We start from the raw sequence: 19,799 nt of genomic DNA on the forward strand, positions 1-19,799 counted from the left end.
TTCTGAGGAGAGATATCTGTCCCCACACATGTTCCCATTGCCTTAGTCAGGACGGTGTCTGGATCAGTCTGGGAGTACTTGAGAGTTCATAGCACAGGACAGGTGCCAAAACCAAAAAAAAAATCTTAAGTTTGGCTTGCAAATATGAACCTACTTATTATTTATAGGACTAATTTCCCTTGTCTTTTTATTATTATGAAAGTGATCCATGCAGGGTTGAACCAAGAAAACCACACAGTAAGAATGGGCATAAAAGTCAGCTCTAGAGGCTGGAGAGATGGCTCAGAGGTTAAGAGCACTGACTGCTCTTCCAGAGGACCTGGGTTCAATTCCCAGCACCCATATGGCAGATTACAGCTGTCTGAAGATCCAGTTACAGGGTATCTGACACCTTCACACCAATGCACATAAAATAAAGTTAAATAAACCATAAAAATATTTTTTAAAAAGTCAGCTCTAATCCCACAAGGTGAGAAGCACTGTTAATATTCCGGTGCCCTTTCCTCCTTTCATTAAGGAAAATTTAAAAGCGATGGGAACATTCTGTGAAGAAATTTCAATGATGCATGTCCTTGCAGTAGAACCCATCACAATCACTCCACAGACTCCCCAGCAAGATGTTCACCCTTGGTGAACAGATAAATAATAAAACAAATAATAGAATAAAGTTAGAAAAAGGCAACAAAATGAATTAACCTGATGGACCCCAATTTATTTACCAACAGAAAAATATCTAACTACAACGACTCCTAGGATGGGCGTTCCCATCACATAAGAACATGAGGCTCATTTTTATGATTTCTTGTCTAGATCATCTCTTCCTCTTCAAAGCAAAAGTTCTGAATAAACCACATTTTTCAAATCAAAGGAATTTTATAAGTGCACCTGATTATTATAAAGCAGGAAATCAAGTCTGGGTGGACTTAGGAAGGCCAGCAGCTTGGCCAGGTCATTTTAAAAGCTGGTTCCCATTTGTGGACTCTACCTTCAATTACGTCATCTCCTGTCACCCACACCGTGGAACAGGCAGAGGAGTCTTGAGCCACCCAGTTGAGAGCTGCTCTAACGTCTGTTCTGATGCTCGATAGCTACAGGGTTTTACACATGGGTTCACCTGCTTGGTCAGAAAAGAGTCTCGGGATCCTTCTTCATGAAGGGAAGGCTGCAGGAGGAGAGCTCCTTTGCACACGCCCTTTCCACCTCTTGCAATAGCCCTGCTCCATTCAGCAATGGGCCTGTGCCAAGCACTGGGTGGAGTACTAGGATACAGCAGTGAACAGCCAGATGCTCCACCCGTTCCCATGGAGCTGCAGGTGCAGAGTGGTCCCCATCCGTTAGCCTCACACTACTCCATCACAGTCCTCTTCTGGATGATAAAACATTTACTGGAATGTTCTGCTCGGGTCATAGGTGAAAGACCCATCTCAAACACAGGTCTCTGACTCCTCGGCAAGGGATCTTTCTACCAAGTCAGTTGCACTGGTAAACTTACTTCCTCTTGCTGACAACTTAAGTCTTTTTGGATTATTAGGAGCCCCTTCTGATGCCTGGGTACAAACTGGCTGTTGAGTTTGTGAGCAACCCAACCTCTGGATGGCTGTACTTGCCCTGGTTTCAGTGACTGCCTAGCTTCTGGTCCCTGATCCTGGCACCATCCCTGCATTCTTCCACACCAGACTCTACCAACCACCCACAGCCATTACCACCGCAATGGCTGGCTACCATCTTCCCTAATGTTCCAGCTCATCTCCACCGTTAGGACCTCTCCCACCTTGGTTCTTTCCACAGGAGAAGGCAAGATGATGATTTTACCTTCAGCCACCAAGTGGAAGTCACTTGTTGACACCCGGCCTCGACACTCTTCACTCTGAACTGGCACATAAGAAGTCACCACTCCACCTGGGCTCAGGTGGGAGTGTGGGGTCTGTGGGTCTCCTTAACAGAGGAACAAGCCCAAGTAGCTTGGTGACACCAGTTCTACACACCCCTCGTAACGTCCCTTGATAGCCATTAAATACTTCAAAGGGTATCCAAACCTGTGCGGGAAAGTGTTCATTCTGTGTTATCTCATGGAAAACTTTTGAATAAAGGATCACCAGGACCTCAAAGGCGAGTTCTGCTCCAATCAGAGGAAAACTGAGAGAACCATAAAAGGAAATCAGTTTTTCCATTTCCAGCAAAGGCACTGCAAGCTGAACTGAGGGCCAAGGCGAACGTCTCCATGGAAACTTACCATAGGAGCTTGTGTTCCTGACCAAGAACTCCATGGTCAACTTCTTTTAAAAAATTATATAAACTTCATGTTTTGTCATGGGGGATTTTTTTTTTGTCAAAGCCTTGGGATTTTGTTTTAAGATAGGCGGCTTCTGGCCCAGGAATTTACCACAAAGGACATGAGCATACTACGTGTCACCCTGGGGAGGTACGCAGCGGCTGAACCCAAGATAAGAAGCAATCGGGTGCTTCTTTTCTTCACTGATTCTGCAACAGTAGAGCACACAGCACCTCAAGTCAATCCTTCATGCAGCTCCTGCAGGCTTCCAAACACAGTACACAGAACACTTAAGGACAGCTTTAACCAACAAGGGGAAGGGGAAACCTGGGTAAGCCTGGGAAGAATGGAAGCTAGTCAGAAATGCAACTTGGAAGCCTGGGTCTGCCACTGCCCAGCTGTGGGGCCCTGGACAGTGACTCACACTCTCCAGAATAATTCCCCCAGTCTACACATGCAGACTCCCTAACACCTGTCTCCCTCCCCGGGTCACCACAGGGACCAAACGAGCCACTGCCTATAAAAACTCCTTAGCGAATCCATCGGGAATGTTAGATGGCACTGTTGGAAAAGGCTTTTAAGACCATCACCCAGAACCCCTAGTGGACTAGACGCTGACTGGTCACTCTGAGAGACCTAGAGAAATCTCTTGTCCAATGGCTCCTTATGGACTAGCTGGCATAGCTGGCAAGAGTCAGTCATCCATTTTCTCACCAGCCACCAAGCAGTTGGCAGGACATCAGTCATGGGCTGTGAAGAAAAGAGAGCCGCAGTGAGCTGGGGCCACTGCATGGTGATACATCTATCAAGAAAAAAAAAAAGGGAGGAGGTTCCTAATCCCCACTGTGGTGTGAGAAGCCCCCAGACAGAGATGGGAAGCATTCTACAGTTCAAGAAATAAAAAAGATGGCAGTTGTTAGAAGGAGAAGAAGAAGAAGAAGAAGAAGAGGAGGAGGAGGAGGAGGAGGAGGAGGAGGAGGAGGAAGAAGGTGGCTCTCAAGTTAAGACTGGGGTTTAAATTTCAGTTTTTCCACACAGCACACATCATCGGAGGTATCTTCGAGCTTCAGACTCCCTAGCAAGAGGAGACCTATGCCACCCACCCCACAGGACTGTCATAAAAAGTGAGGTGAAAGTTCTAGTCAGCACTCAGCATGATGCTTAGCATATGTCAACAGCCAAGGGCTAGGTACCACAATTAATACATATGAATACATAAATTATGCTGATGAAGTTAAGAGTTGGCAGATTGCCAGGAAAGGCTCTACTACACCGTGGCAGCTACAGGCTTTATAACTGGCTATTACCTGGACAGTGTGCTGGCTCATTTATTAATCCTAGGCTAATGGAGGTTCTTCTGGATCTCTGCCTAATGCCCGAGGACAGAAAAACCATCCAAGAATTGCCTGGACAGTCAGCTGTTTTTCTGGTTTGGAGCTGCCCATCACTATGCTGAGAGACATTCCCAGAGAAGAAAATATTCAAGTGACTATCTATATCTAAGTTTTTCATCCATGTCTGGGTAAATGGCTCTCTATCTCTGGGTACAAAAGAGTAACTATCTTTAAAGCATGGCCCCAGGACTGGAGATACAGGTCAGCTGGCAGAATGCTTGCTCAGCATGCACAAAAATCCTTGGTTCAACCCTTAGCACTGCACAGAGAGGGTGGTGGCCCATGCCTGCAATCTCAGCATTCGGGAGCGGGAATCAGGAAAATCAGGAGTTCAAGGTCATCCTCAGCTAGACAGAAAATTCGAAGCCATCCTGGGCACACGAGACCCTGTTCTCAAAACAAAATCAGAAATGTTCCTAGTCAACAAAGTAGCCTGAGTCAGCACCCATGTAGTGGACAGCGCCACGTCCTCCAACCCTGGAGGTGGCTCCGCTTTGCTGGAACACCTGTGAAGACCAGCACACTCTCACTGGTTAGGACTTCAAAGCCTCCATTCTTCCATTATCTCTCACAAGCATCAGACCCACCCACGCTGTGAAGCATTGGATAAGAATTATTTTACCAGCTCAACAGACGATCAGGCTCAGTCTGAGACATCCGTGATCTGCTTCAGGGATGGTGGTTAAGTGCGGGAGCAGCCTAGAATGCAGGCCTTTCTGATCCTACTCCAGAGCTCCCCACAGACAAAACATATTTGTTTTTAAGTATCTGCCTTCCAACATGCTGCTTTGCCTCTGAAGGACGCGTGACTGAGGTATCTGGTCACAGTGCAGTGTAGATCACACACTTAAAAGCCACTTATGCTGGCAGATGCTGGTATGCTGCAGAACTCTACAGATGAACTGATAATAGCCATGTCAACTACCACAACTGTCAATTAACTTGGACTTCCAGTTCCCTCCACTCAGACCTTGGCTGCATGTAACCCTCTATGCTCCAATGTAACAGCAACATTCACACAAGGCTCATGTATGAGTAATTAAGGAGTATTAGCATGTCATAACAAAATAATTTCATGGGTTTTTCACTGCCTGCCAGTCTCTACTACTCTGATGATGGGTGCCTCTTTACTTTTCCTGTTGCTGTGCTAAAATAAAATAATAAACAAACAGTAAAAACTCACAAGGGGTCAGTGAGAAGGCTCCATGGGGGAAAAAACCACCTGCTATCTAATGACAAAAACCTAATAACCTGAGTTCAATCCTGGGACCTGCTTCAAGCTGGATATAGGGAGACTTGACTCCACAAAATTGTCCCTTCTACAAGCATGCTCATGGCATGTACATCCAAACACATATGTAGTAATGAAAATAATGGTGATGATCATTTTATTTTTTTAAAATATACCAACAAAATCAATTTAAAGGAGAAAGAGGTTATTTTGGCTCGTGATTCCATCATGGCAGGGAGCTTGAGAGGCAGCTGGTTCCATGGCATCCACATTCAGGAGCAGAGGGAGATGAATACTTACGCTTGGCTCCCTTTCTCCTTCTCATTCAGTCTGGAACTCCAGCCCACAGAATGGTACCACGCTCTGTGAGCGGGCCTCCCTCAACTAAGCTAGTCAACATAACTAGAGGCCAACCTAGATAACCCTAACCAGTGTGCTTGTGCCTAGGACATCCTAGATCCCCCCAGCTGGAAGTCAATATTAACCATCACAGATGGTGTTCTGGTTTCGTTCTGATGCTGTGGTAAACCCCTCTGGCCAAAAGCAACTCAGGAAGGAAAGGTTTTATTTCATCTTATACTTCCAGCTCAGGATCTATCATTGAAAGAAGTCAGGGCAGGAGCCTGCGAGCAGAAACCATGGAGGAATGTGCTTGGTTGCTGGATCCCTCTTGAGCTTCCTCCTGCCTAGGGACGGTGCCTGAAATCAGTCATCAAAACAGGCAATCCCTCATAGACACATCCAAACAGGCAATCCCTCATAGACACATCCAAACAGGCAATCCCTCATAGACACAGCCTTAGCAACGTGATCTGGGCAATCCATCAACAGGACCTCTCCTTTCAAATGACTCTAGGCTGTATGGGGTTGATAGCTGGGTCTAAATGGTCACTAGGCAAACCTTGATTTGCCACTGACTTCCCTGTTTCCCTGTCATATAAGAGGGTTAAACACAGGCAGGTCTTGAAGAATCTTCCAAAGTTCAATTCCCACTTTAGAACCCTCCTTCGAGGTTAGCTCATCTCCGTATGCCCTCTCATCCTTCCCACCTCTGTCCTTTGAATTATCTGTACATATTCATAGCCACCTCGGAAGGACAAGCCCTACTCTTGTCTGTGTGCTGGCTGAACTCAGGTCCTCACAGGTGCTCAGCCTGTATTTTACAAATGAGCCATCTCCCCAGCCCGTGCGATGTTCTTTCAGGAAATAAAACTACAGGCTCCTGGATCATAAAACAAATCAGATCTGCCCCCGGGTCTAGTCTGGTGCTTGGCATATAGCCACATCCATTGACTAAATAATGGGCATGTTGTTATACCCGAATAAATGCACAGTAAGGGACGTTTCAGTTGATGAAACTCAGCCACTGCTAAGCTATGCTCTGGAATCAAGGAAAGACATCAAAAAGATGAATGTCGGATGAACAGTTAACTCCTTCATCAGAAAAAAGGATCTCATCTCCAGCAAACATGGAGAATACAAAAAAAAAAAAAAAAAAAAAAAAAAAAAAAAAAAAAACAACAGATGCCCAAAGGCATGGCTACCTAGACTTCTTCTAAGTACATACAAGAGCAAGCCCTTGTATATGTCCTGTAGCAAGGCAGGGGCATCTGGGGTTTTCACAAAGCTCAACCCACCTGTTGAATAAATTAAATAAATGGGTATTTATTGAGCAATTGATCTCTACAGACACCAACTCAGTGGCTGGTCCTGGGACATGGCGGGGAGTAAGCAGGTGACATTCCTGCCCACATTCTGGCACCCAGGGAAGGTGAGGCTCCATGCAACCCGCAGCTCCACAGTGAAGATCCCAGCACAGTGTCTCCTTGCACAGATTCCTTCCATGCCTTCAGTGAGGGGGGGACAATGACCACGCGGCTCACAGCTGACCAGACCAGGGCAGCGCTGAAAGTGCCCTGTCACTCCAGTGTGACAATCCTCCGCTCCAGAACGCACCGAGGACAGACGGTACAGCTCGCTCACCTCAGTCGCTTTTCAACACTGCCAGCTGAGCTCAGCCACGAACGTCACTTAAATATCAAATGTCTCAAATGGCAGAGTGACCCAGGATGCCAAAAACAGGACTCAGGGGTTGGAAGGGAGGGACAGCGCTTGGTGAAAGGACGGTTTTTTCCTCATGGTAAAACCCCTTCCTCCTTTGAAGCAGAACTCGCTTCCATCATCTCCAGCCTTGGGCTCCTTCCCTCCAGCAGGATACTGAAAATAGATTTGCATTTAACATTTAAAACTGTTTTGGATCCCACACTCTTTTAGCTCTGTTCTCGGCTGCAAGCTCATCCCCGTCCCTGAGGGTTCTCACAAGTGTGTTTCACAAGCAAACAAACCAGTCACCGTGTTTATACCTAAGAGTCCAAAGAAAAGGTGATTTACATAATGATATGGGAGATTGGATGACCAAGAACACACAATTCCTATCTGGACCAAAAGTTCTAGGAAAAAATTCCTTCCAACTCATTTAGAAAGACAGATAAGGCGGGGGGAGGGGGAGGTGGAAGCAAAACTACTGAGCACCAGCCAAGGGAGTGTCTAAGCTCCCCTCGTCCCCTGCCATGTACTTCTAGAAGAATTTGAAGGGGGCCATTTCAAAGTAGGTTTACACGATGAAGGTCATGTTTCATTTCCCTAATACTCTTCAGAAACCCAGGATTCTGTAACTGAGAAGACCCCGAGAAGTCAAAGTTCCAAAAAGAATATTCCTCCTGAAGGGTCTCGGCACGTCACCTCATTGACTTGCGATGCCCTCCGCTCTGAGTTCTGTTGTCTCCTTTATAAAACAACAGACCCACTCTCGAGGGCACAAAGGTTAAGGAAAAAATTCCTTAGTCAAGCCTTCGGACAGGCTGGAAAACAGCAGAGGTGACTAAGACAGGCAGCTAAAGCCAGCAGTAAATAACTGTAATGCACGACAGACAAGGGCCTCGCAAGCTGCAGCTTAATTAACGCTAACACTGCTTTAGAATGAAGCCATACGGTTTTGGCTACAGCTGTCCCTAAGTGGCTTTCCTGAGCTTGATGGGGAACCAAACCATTATTTAGTTTGGTTGCTTTTTTTTTTAAATATAGACAAACTTATACTAAGCTTCCATCAACTGCATTACAAATAAACCTTTTAAACATTGGAGATGAGCATGCCTATCAAACAATATACAGAAGTCTGCATTAAATATAATAAAAACAGTAAGGGGCGGTGGCACCTGCCAGCAGTACATCTATGAGGAACCCTTCAAACCCTTAACTTGTTTGCATGTGACACAGCATATAAACAATGCCTTGCATTTCACGAAAAGCCTTCTAAGCAGGGAACAGCAAACTACTAGTACATCATAGTAGCCAACGCTTTAATTCATATGTGCAGGCCTATGACTCTGGGCTCAAGGCTCCTCAAAGGAGAAAGGAGAGAGAAAGCATTTGGCCACAGAAACCCAGACCCTTACAGTTCTTCCCTGGGCAATCAAGCTGCCTCCAACATCAGGACCTTGGTACCTGCCAGACCCTTTTCCATGGAAAATGTTCCTGTAACTTTCGGAAGCTCGGCTCAAGTCATCGTCTCAGTGAGGACTTCCCTGAGGACCCTGCTAAAGCATCTTCCCCAACAGTGTGCATGTTCCTTAGTGCTTCGGTTCCTTTGGTTCCTCTGCATGTCTCTTCCACACAAAGCAGACCTGTTTGGGTCACTTCTGTGCTCAAAACAGCTACTCACCTGGAAGCCTCCAGGAAACCAACCGAAAGAGTGGAGGAGTGGAAACAGAGCAGAGGAAGTGAGGGGGAGACAGTTCACCATCAAACTATTGAAAAGGGAAGGAACTGACCATTCTGATTAGGCAGGAGATGGCTGCTGGCCAATTGTGAAACAGCATTGCTTTGGAATATAAATATCTGACCAGCAAAAGGAGGGAGCTGGGGTGAGAGATTCAAGGTAGGCAGAGGAAGGGAGGGGGAGAGGAAAGCCTCTCTGGTCAAGAGATTGTGAGCTAGGACATTCAACAGGAGAGACCATAACAAGGTTTGATGAGCAGCAAGGAAGCTTAGGCACTGGGCTAATAATGGAGGCTGGAGATGGGGCAGGGATGGCCTGGAGGCGCAGGGGCAGCCTTGAGAGGCCCAGGAGACTGGACACAGGGCATCTGTTCCTAGAAGGCCCGGCCTGGTCGTACTGAATGGAGAAAAGGCAAAGGAGTGGAGAGCGGAGCCAAAAAGCAAAAACAGGTGGTATTGGTCTAAGTGAGAAGGCGCAAGTAGCTTGGCACGGGGGAGAGAGAAGTCACCAGGATGTCACGGCGTCTCCTCTCGCAAGAGGCAACTTCCAGGCCAGGACCTGCCCATTCCCATCCAGCCTGCTCCAGACCCCCAGCGTGGAGAGCAGAGTTCAAAAGGAGGCACTCAGGGCAGGGCATCCCTTTGCACACTTGTCAATCTGAGGTTGAGACTGCTCCCGAGTCAGTGATTACTACCTTTGGGGGTATACAGCTGAACATTATATAACCCATTTTTTATGTAACAGGTTCTTCACATAAAACATTGTTCCCTTCGCTATCAAAATGTATTCAGAGGAAACAACTGGTATTAAAAACATATATATATCTCCACCAAGGCTGGGGTACAGCAGTGGCTTGGGGGGCGTCTTTGGGATAAGGAGGACAAAGCTGAGAGACCTTTGAAGTCTTCTCCTTGGAGAGAGCTCCTAGATGTCTCTGACAGGGCCAGTGTCAGTGAGTCTCTTTGGGAAGCTCATGTCAAACGGGGATTCTGGAGAGGAAGAGACTGTGCTTCAGGGGCTTGCATGAGAGCCTCAGAAAGGCAGGAGAAAGCAAGCGATAACAAATGAACATCACAGGAGGTAGGAGGATGCTCACAAGCCCTTGTAACTGCTACTAGGGTAATATCCAAACGCACGGCCCTCTTGTGCCAAGGCAAAGGGTACCAGCACTGCTGGAAGGACAGGACATGCCAGGCTTGTCAACAACTGGGACTGGTTCCCAATCTCTGCAAGCCTAGAGGGCTCCTAGCTTGATGTCTGGGACGTGGAATCTAACATCCTGTCCCTCCCAGCAGGCTCTGGAGTCTACCAGATAGACTGGCCCATCCTTAGCAATTTGGTAACCTTGAGCAGTTTACAGAACTGCAAATAAGGACAGCAGTGTGACCTCAGAAGAGAATGATGAAGACTACGTGGAATTAATAAGCCTGAAGTAAGAAACATATTTACGGGCGCATGGAAAATGCCCAATTAATGCTAGCTACTTCTGCCATAATTATTTATTCCTCTTTCTCAGTTGAAGCAAATTGGACTCAGAGAAGCTCACTAATTCGTCCAGGTCCCACAACTGAAGCAGTAGTGAAAGGGATAAATACATACAAATGTTTACTCAGCGTATGACCAAAACAATATTAACCAGAATATTAAATCAGACAGAACCTTCTTTACCCAGGCGGAACAAACAGGAGTTTAGAGAATTTAAAAAGGACAGCATTCACTCAAGTAAAAATCATTTGCCGTTATTGTCCCGCACTCGGCATCCCCCTGAAGCCAGGACTAAGGACACGCCGTCATCCTATCCCAACTTGAACACTCCTTCCCAGGACCTCTCTGCAGTGTCCATCCCTTCTCCCCCAGTCCCAACTGGGATGGACACCAGACAAATACGTCCTGGAGGCCTCTTGTGTCTATTATTTGGGAAGAACCAAAATGAACTCTCCTCACAGTGCTCAGTCTGGGCAAACAGGCCAGAGTCCCAGGGACAGTCCAACATGATACAGAACACAGTAGAACCTATCGTCAGAGAAAAGGGTCAAGGGACCTCGCTGCCAAGTGTGGGGAAAGCCAAGACAACGAAGACAGCTCCTAAAGGTCCAAGTGCCCGAGCTGGAACAGAAGAGAGTGGCCACGTGAAGACTGGGAGGCTGGGAGGACCAGGCCTAGGGCCCCGCAGCTTGGCTGCACAGTCCTGTGTGCGCGAGTACGGGCCAGCGTGTGGGCTGGATGCGGAGAGTTCCCCATGACAGAGTGAGGAACCTGGCAGAGCAAGGGGGAGTAACACCACTGAGCCACTTCAAACTGTGGTGACGACCTTGACACATATGTCCCATATCTTAGCTCAGTCAGTCCACACTGCAGCTCTGGGAGCTAGGGGTCGGTCCTATAGGGAAGATGTCGAGATACAGAGAAAAAGCAAGTTAGCCGTCAGGTATGAAGGTTGAAAGCAGAAGCTGGGATAGGAAACAGTTGGGACTCTTGCCCACCTAACAAAACTGCCTGGCCGAACAGCTGGGGGAGAAGGGTATGAGGGTCCTAGGCTCCTAGGTTATGGTATGCTGATGCAGGGGAGTGTTGCTAGGCTTGAAGACAGTTTGCAAGCCTGCAACCCCCAGGGCCACTAGAGGACCTACCACAGCTAAAGCAGGAGGAAGCAGGATACGACTAGAGCCAGGACTCCAGGAGAGGCGGGGGCAATGTGACCAACAGAAGACAGACGCTGACCTTCAGCAGAAGCAGAAAGAGAATCAAGAAAGCAATGTGATTTAAGGTAGAAGGAGGGGGTGACTTCCGGAGAAGAAAGACGCGTGAGATCAAGCTGCCAGGGGACCAAAGCGACCTGGAGGTCAATTAAAGGTTTAGAAATCATACAGAGTAGGAGGAAGAAAGTAGGGAGAAACACCAGAGAGGAGAATGTTCAGCTCTAGGGGAGTCTGGCACCTGGCAAGGGGACATCCAGACTCAGGGACGCCTAGGGTTCAAGAGGCTCCCAATAGGTCTGTTTCTTCCTCTCCCTAAATCAAGACCAAGGTTCTTCTGACACTGGTGAGGAGCCCGAAGGCAAACAGTACAGAGGACATTCTGGTGACAGGAGCCTGGCGGAGGTGGGAGGGAGTGGCAGCTGGCACTGAGGAAAGGCTTCCTGTGTGCTAGGCATTTGACCCGCATCAGGTCCTGCCATTCTAGCACAGACTCCAAGAGGCGGGCACCGTCACTACACCAGCCAGGCAGCACCGAGGTCAGAGAAGTCAAACACTTGTCCAAAGTCACACAATCTCCCTCTGACACCAGAACCCAGGGACTCCTGCGCAAGAGCGCTCAGTAGAAAGGGGAATGTTTTCTACCCACTGAGAAGCAGCAGCGGGGAGGGGACAGTAGGAGAGCAGATAGACTGTTCTGAAAAGGAAAACGTAGCTGAGGAGCTTAAGTCAGAGCAGGTGGATGGAAGGGAGGAGAGACGTTCATTTAAAAGGCTATTTAGAGTCAGTCTGAGCCTTACGACGGGCAAGACCAGCAGAGGAGGGCAGCTTGTGTGTCCCTGAGCTCTTCATTCCACCTCAAAGTCTAGCAAAGGTTTTGTCTTTTCTAATTTCCCCTGCAAATGCCTACTTCAGTTAGCATAACACTGCAGTCACCGGCTGAAGCTACAGGGCTGTGTGTGGTAGGGGCTCTTTAATCTTCACATCCCCTACCACAGTGATGATGGCAGAGTCACAGAAAGATAAAAGCTCATGGATAGAAGACAGGTTGCCCACAAAAGACAGATAAAAGCCTTTTTTTTTCATACTTATATGCAGTACCGTTAAATGTGGCCATGTCTCTCCGTGCACTTATCCATTTTCGGGTCTATGCATCCCAGCGAGGCTGGTGATGGGAAGGGATACATCTGAAAACACATCCACTTCCTTTTCCTGCCCCGTGGCATATAAACCTCTTCTGCAAACTGCAGAGATGCGGGTGATCCGTCGTCAACTATAAATCATTTGAAATGGATCCTTCTAAACACCATCTGTTGATCTGCTTAACTTTTCCAGTGAGACAGGACTTACGCTCAAAGGGTCTGACAGCTCCAGGAGGAAAATTCCTACCCTAATTCAAATCTATTAAATATTTAGTGGCATGTAGAACCTAAGAGCGGTAGAAACCTCTGACATCCCTTAATTCAACTGTCTGAGACTTTCTATCTGAGGCAAACAGAATCCAGGAAGGCTTAGTAACTCGCTCCAAGAGGCAGAACCTGGGCTACAATCTAGCTGCCTTCTAACCCAGGTTTCTGCTCTTCCACGCCTTATCGGAGCCTCTCCCATTTTAAACAGCAGAGATTGGAACAAAGTACAAATTTAACTGCTGTTTTAACATTATCATTATTCACCAGCGACGTCTAAGATAGAACCAAAATGCCACTACAGATCCAGCTTCCGCTGATACACCCAACTTCAAATCTGCCTAGGAAATTTCGAACCCTTCTAAATATGTCCAACAAACCATTTTAAAGATTTAGCAATAAAGTAAACCCAGGAACAAAGCAGAATCCGAAAAATTACATTTTGTATTTAAAAAAAATATATTTTTGGAACTTCCCTGGTATGGAAATCAAATTTAACAGCAGTGATTTTCCCCTTTCATGCAAGCATAGGGAGTCTGAGATTATTCAAAAGTGCTCAAGAGCAGCAACGATTATTTTAAGCTCATGATTCAACTGGTACATTAATTAGAAAATCCACCAACCAAAATTGACAGATCCTGGTATCAATGGGAACTTAAGAATAAAAATAATAGTTGCTAAGTAAAAATAGACTGAAAGGGGGCACGGCAGCAAATGACAGAAGGACAAATGATAGGCAAAAAAAGAAAAAATTGTGCAAAAAAAGGCATTTAATGATCTGTTTTCCTGGACAACCCCCCCCCCCAAAAGACACACACACAAAAACAAAACACGAAGATCTTGGCAGTACCGGTACTGTCAAAAAGTAGTTGCTCGTGAATCCAGAATCTGATTTTTGGAAGCTGGATGTGAAAACTTAACTAATATTTTCTTGCTGAAAAGTAACAAGACAGGAGAGGAACCCAAACAGCAAGGGCCAAAGGGCCAAAACTAGGCTAGGTGAGGGCGAAAGGACTGGAGATCTTAAGATGCTCAGGGAACAGGTGTGGGGTGATTATGTCAGCTCGGTCAGAACAAACTTGACAACAGACACGTTGCTGTGTGCAACGCAGCCCTTCCTTACCCCGGCCCCGAACGCGACCCGCTCCGTGAATCCCGGGGTTAGCTGCCATGTGGCCCCAAGTCTCGTAAAATTCACTTTCCACTTCTCCCAGCAAACCCGATCTCCCCAAGCTGTCAACGCCGGGGCAAGCTCCAGTAGAAACCTTCCTCTTTCCCGATTATCTATCAAACCCGCATTTGAGGGCAGCCTCGCTGCGTCCTCCGCGGGTTTCCCGGACGCCCACTCGGGCGCAGGGCACTGTCCCACGACATAGGGCACCTGTTCGCAGACTCAACGACCCATCCATCCTCCACGGCCGCCCGGATACCGGACAGCGCAGGACCGACGGCTGTCAGCACACTGGAGTGGGCCTGGTCCGTGCCCGCCAGGGGATTATCGGGGTCCGCGCTAGCCCCATGACCGGCAGAAGGGACTGGCGGGCACGAACGCCCAGACTCGACGGAGACGCCCTCCCTGCCCCCACCCGGCTCCGGAGAGGGAAGTGCCGAGGGGTTGATCGGGCAGGCGCTGAAAAGCATCGTTCTGCCCGCGTCCTAGCCATCCCTTTAGGGACCTAGAAGCTCCCGGGGATGCATCCCGGAGCTCGTTCCGGGCTCGGGTCATCGCCGCCGCCGGGCATTGCTGTCTCTTTAAGAGGCTGCCGGCCGCCCCCTCCCGGGCCAGGTGGAGATGTCCGCACGAGGAAGGTGGGCGCGCCCACCGACCGCGTCCCCGGAGCCCCCCCCAAGCCCTCCCCCGCCCGCCGCGCAGCCCAGGCAGGGAAGATGGGGGTGCGCGGGCGCGGCGCCTTTAAGGGGCGCAGCCTCCCGCGGCCGGGTGGGGGCTGGGAGTCGCACGGGCCCTTTAAGGCCGGCAGCGGGCACGTCGGGCAGGGCTCCAGGCTGCCGGGCTGCGCCGCGGGCGGGGGCGGGGGCGGCGCGCCGGCCCGGGAGCTCGCGACCCCCGACGGGACGCCCCGGGACGGCCGCTGCCCGCAGCCGTGCCGACACTCACCGTGGCTCGCCGCGAGCGCCCGCGCCCGCACCCGCACTCGGATCCCGCGGTGGCGGCGGCGGCAAGTCCGGCGCGGGTAAACAGGCACCTCCGTCCCTGACCTACTTTCTGCCTTCCCTAAATGTCGCACCACTAACCTACTTTCCGACCAATCCGCTCCCCGCCGGCCCAGGCCCGGCCCCCCGCCCACCAATCGCTGTGCCCAACCCCCCTTCCCCGCCCACCAATGGAGGAGCCGCGGAGCCCGGATACCTGCCTCTTCCCGCCAGCCAATCGGAGCGCTCGAGCCGAGCGGTCTTGGCGGACAATCCAGACCAATCCGCCTTCGGCTCCGCGTCGCGCTAGCCAATAGCTTGACCGATAGGGAAGCTACTGACCAATGGCAAGACGGCAGGGCTGGTTTACCTGCTACTTTCTCTTCACCAATCATTTGGCGCACAGGAGCACACGCCCCGAGGAGAGGGCCTATCGGTGCGTTCTCTGGGTTTCTTGCCCCAGCCCTCGGTTTTTTCCCCTCAGGTCTCCGGCTCTCTACGGCCGCTGCGTCTCGGACTCCCAGCGCTCGCTGTGGTCCCCCTGTCCCTTGGTGGCGTTCCGGGCTAGAATATGCCTTCCAGCTCTCCCTCCTCCTCTGTCCCTTTCTTTGCTCGCAGAACGCTGAGTAAACGCAGCATCTCCTCGCCCACCGCGCTACAGCTCCATCTAGGAAACCACATTTTAGGAACACAGCGCCAGAACCTTCCTGAAACCCCTGGCTTGCCCAAGTCGGAACCAGGGCACTAATACCCAGCATTTCTAAAAGTCTTCTCAGTAGGACGACGGCACGCGGTCTCGCGTTCTTTTTATTTGTCCTGACCTCCAAGCGTCCGGTGGAGCTGTCATTCTCGTTCGAAAGAGAAGGTTCCCGGGGGTGGTGACGCACATCTGTAATCCCAACCCTGGGAAAGCTGAGGCAGGGGCATGGTCTCTAGTTCTAAGCGAACCTGAGAGAGATTCTGTCACTTGTTACGGACAGGGTCCCAGCAGCCAAGGTATCTGCTCTGCAAAAGCATCAAAGGAGCAGGACAGAAAGTTGCAGAGATTTTTAAGGAAAATAAAAATAAAAAAAAACATAACATGCGACTTTGACGGTCCAAGTATGGAGAAGTTGTCTTATTTTTACCTCCCAAGCGCTTTCTAAGGAGACCCAAACAAATAACTTGTGGACCTTCTAAATCTTGAACTCCCTGATAACAAGCCACTGTTTACTTTTTGGCACATGCCTGCTCCCCTTTAGCAACTGCTGGAAGGGGCTGAGTGGAGTGACAGGGTAGGGATGGGGCTGATACCCAGAAAATGCTCTGCAAATAGGGGCTGGACCCACGAACAAATGACATTAAATCATGTTATGTTATGTGAAGTGGACCAGTCCCTGGGACTATAGAATGAATTCTAACCAGGCAAGTTCCTGGAACTCAAGGCAGCATCTCAATGACTGTAAAGTCCTGTGACCCATCTCCAGCTCTTTGCAAGGCATACAGCCTTTTTCCAAGTGTGGACTAGATTTCAAGACCAAATAACTTCATGAGTAACTTCCGCCTTCCCAGAGTTCCAAAGCAGATTTACTTTGTCTCTGTCCCGTTTTGTGAGGGGACCACTCTGTGTAAATATAACTTTAACGCAGAATTAGAAAAGATGGATGTGGGCTGGACGCTGACCTAATTAACTGAACTCACATCTAGGTAAGTGTCAGTAACCTGAACATTGCATCTCACAGCATCTCTCTACTGTGTTGTTGCCAGGCTCTGTGCTGAAAGTTTTCCCTTCTTTTTCTCTCTCCATCCTCACAACCCCTTGTGAAGAGAGCAATTTTCTTTTTGAGTTTTAAGACTCGTGTTTCTATTGTCCTTTTCCTATGCAATTAAATTGTTCCTTTTTGTTTTTGTTTGTTTTGTTTTTCGAGACAGGGTGTCTCTGTGGCTATGGAACCTGTCCTGGAACTAGCTCTTGTAGACCAGGCTGACCTCAAACTCACAGAGATCTGCCTGCCTCTGCCTCCCAAGTGCTGAGATTAAAAGCGTGTGCCACCACCGCCCAGCTAAATTTTTTAAAATTGTTTTTATTGAGCTATGTATTTTTTTTTGCTCCCCTCCCTTCCTCTCCCCTCCTCCCCTTCTACCCTGTCCCATGGTCCCTATGCTCCTAATTTACTCAGGAGATCTTGCCTTTTTCTACTTCCCATGTAGATTAGATCCATGTATGTCTCTCTTAGGGTCCTCGTTGTCTAGGTGAAGAGAGCAATTCTTACCCCACTCTACAGACTGGTTAAACTGGCTGACTCAGGTTCACATAGAAAAGTGTCAGTCATATTTTAGATGTGTTTTGCTTTGGTTTACATTCTAAAGGCTCCATATCAGGCCAGTTACCAAATGATGTAAGGCTCCCAACAAGGCCTGGACTTGGGATTTATACCCATGTCCTGAAAGAAAAAAACCTCAGAGGCTTGCATCCATTTCCAGGTGATGCAAAGCCAAGAGAGGAAGAAATACTACCTAACATCAGTCAAGTTTGGCAGGGAATAATGGTCTCCATAATGGGAGCAAGTATGGGGTCCCATCTTGGGAAGCTGGTTGTTCTCAGGCAGGGTGGGGCAGAGGGACCCTAAGTTACAACTCATTCTGAGTACACATAGAATTGTGGCTGCCCATAGAAAGAATGCTGCCTTAGAATGCATCCCTCAAAGTCTGACAGAAAGCAAGATGGGAGTTATTGGCCTGGCGGTCTTGGTCACTACCCACTATCTGCGATTAAGACTTGGCAAACTAAAATTACCACTGTGCACAAGGAGAGAGACCAGGATTTGATGAGACTAGAAACCATGTCGCATAAGGAAAGATTAAAGGAAACAGAAGTTTTTGCCCCAGGGAGTACAAGGTAACTTTCTTCACATATTTGAAGAAATGTCAAATAGAAGAGAAATTCAGCTTTCTTTGGGGCCCGGACGGGATAGAAGGAAAGTCACATGAGTGGAAGCTCACCGGGATCAACAAGGAGAATTTTATAGTAATAGCTGCCTCTACTGTAATCCGTTGTCTTATTACAGAAAGAGTCCACACAAGGAAATCAGGCCAAATGGGGCCAAGAGGGCCTATTTTAAGACCCTGGCCTGCCGTGTGCCTTGCCTGTTCTTTTAAGAGTCATTAACTTGCTTTTCCCTACCCTTAGCAGACAAGAGATGGTCTCTCCTTGTGCAGGCCTCTTCTTTCATGTTCAATTATATTTCCTTAGAGTTTCTCTCTGCTCAAAACTCAAACACATTATCTTCTATTGGTACCCATTTTGCCCTTTATTTTCTCCCTTCTAAAACATGGAACTTGTTGGTTTTTTCAGTACAGCTAAAGTCAAAGTCATTGCTCTCAGTCTAAATTTCCTGAGCATGAGTAAAATCACATAGATATAAAGAAAGGAAAAGGGGTTGTTGCGTGAACACCTGTGTGTGCCAAGTTCTTTTAATATGTTTAACACAATCCTCATCTCAATCCCAAAAGTTCACATACCTATTATGGTAGCTAATCCTAGTTGTCAATTTGATGAACTTGGGAAGGCATAGAGACCTTCATTTGAAAATTGACTCTAGGCCGAGCAGTGGTGGCGCACGCCTTTAATCCCAGCACTCGGGAGGCAGAGGCAGGTGGATCTCTGTGAGTTCGACACCAGCCTGGTCTACGAGATAGTTCCAGGACAGGCCCCAAAGCTACAGAGAAACCCTGTCTTGGAAAAACCAAAAAAAAAATAGCCTATATTATATTGGCCTGTGAAGCATATTCTTGTTTGCTAATTGATGAAGAAGGGCCCACCCTACAGTGGGAGACGCTTTCCTTAGGCAGTTGAGCCTGAACTGTATGAAGGAGGTGGCTGAGAAAGCTAAGAGCAAGCCAGAAGCAACGGTCCTCTGTGGCCTCTGCTTCCATTCCTGTATTCAGGTTCCTGCATTCAGGTTCCTGTCTTGAGTTGCCCTGGCTTCCCTGGATGATGGACTTATAATGGGTAAGCCAAATAAGCCCTTTCCAGTCATAATGCTTATCATACTGACAGAAACGCTAACTAGAATACCTCCCCTCCAGACTTGCTGTCTGGACCCTGTAAATCAACCTGATTGATCTCTTTGTACTTGAGTTTCTTCCTAAGTGGAATGGGCTATTCTGTCATCTACTCTAGGGGTTGAAGAGAGGTAAATGAGGCGATGGTGGAAATCCCTAGCACAATTCCTGGTGCGCAGAAAAGATCTGATTATAGTAGGCTATTGACACATGAAGCAGATACTGTTCCGGTTTTAATGGTGCAGTCAGTGACAATGAATGGTCTCGTCCGCAGCGCCCTCTAATGCCGCCGCGGCCAAAACCATTCAAATTGCCAAGGGAGCAGGAGGGTGTGTGTGTGTGTGTGTGTGTGTGTGTGTGTGTGTGTGTGTGTGTGAAAACACAGAATACTGAGGCTCAGCCGGACAGAATCTGCTTCAACATCTTTCAGATCTGAGATACAGTCTACTTTGGAAACTGCTGGTCTAGTGGGAGATTAGGCTCTGAAGTCAAGCACTCAAAATCAAACTCCAGGTCTGCTGGGATGACTGGAGAAGACGATGACAGGACCCAGAAGTCACAAGAACGAAATCTGGGCAGGCTTGGGAGCATGGTAAATTTGTTTAGGGGAAACGGAAACAGGATTGGGCTGCGTCAGTGGTTACCGAGGTTGAAGAATGAGTTGAGTGTTATTCTAGAAGCCTCTCATGTAGCACTGCCATCAAGCCTCATATCCCCTCTCCTTTCCCCTCCCCCCACCACACACACCCAAGCAGGCATTTCTATTCCCATCATACAGGTGCAGACATGTCCTGAAATCCCAGGCTCCTTAGACAATCCGTCTCAAA

The 19,799-nt window shown here is 48.4% G+C and overlaps 1 protein-coding gene across 3 annotated transcripts in view; it reads right to left on the reverse strand.

The window, feature by feature from the left end:
- Bmal1 (basic helix-loop-helix ARNT like 1) overlaps positions 1-15,027 on the reverse strand; it is a 98,160-nt gene extending 83,133 nt beyond the window's left edge. For 2 of the 3 annotated variants that reach the window (XM_087908546.1, XM_087908547.1), the window contains exon 1: positions 14,894-15,026. The gene's annotated coding sequence lies outside the window, so the exon portion shown is untranslated. Of the gene's footprint in view, positions 1-14,893 lie in introns of all 3 variants that reach the window. The other variant, XM_087908548.1, reaches the window with a different exon arrangement.
- Between the last annotated feature and the right edge of the window lie 4,772 nt (positions 15,028-19,799).

The sequence above is a fragment of the Myodes glareolus genome, chromosome 7, assembly GCF_982192425.1.
Source record: "Myodes glareolus chromosome 7, mMyoGla1.1, whole genome shotgun sequence".
Classification (NCBI taxonomy): domain Eukaryota; kingdom Metazoa; phylum Chordata; class Mammalia; order Rodentia; family Cricetidae; genus Myodes; species Myodes glareolus.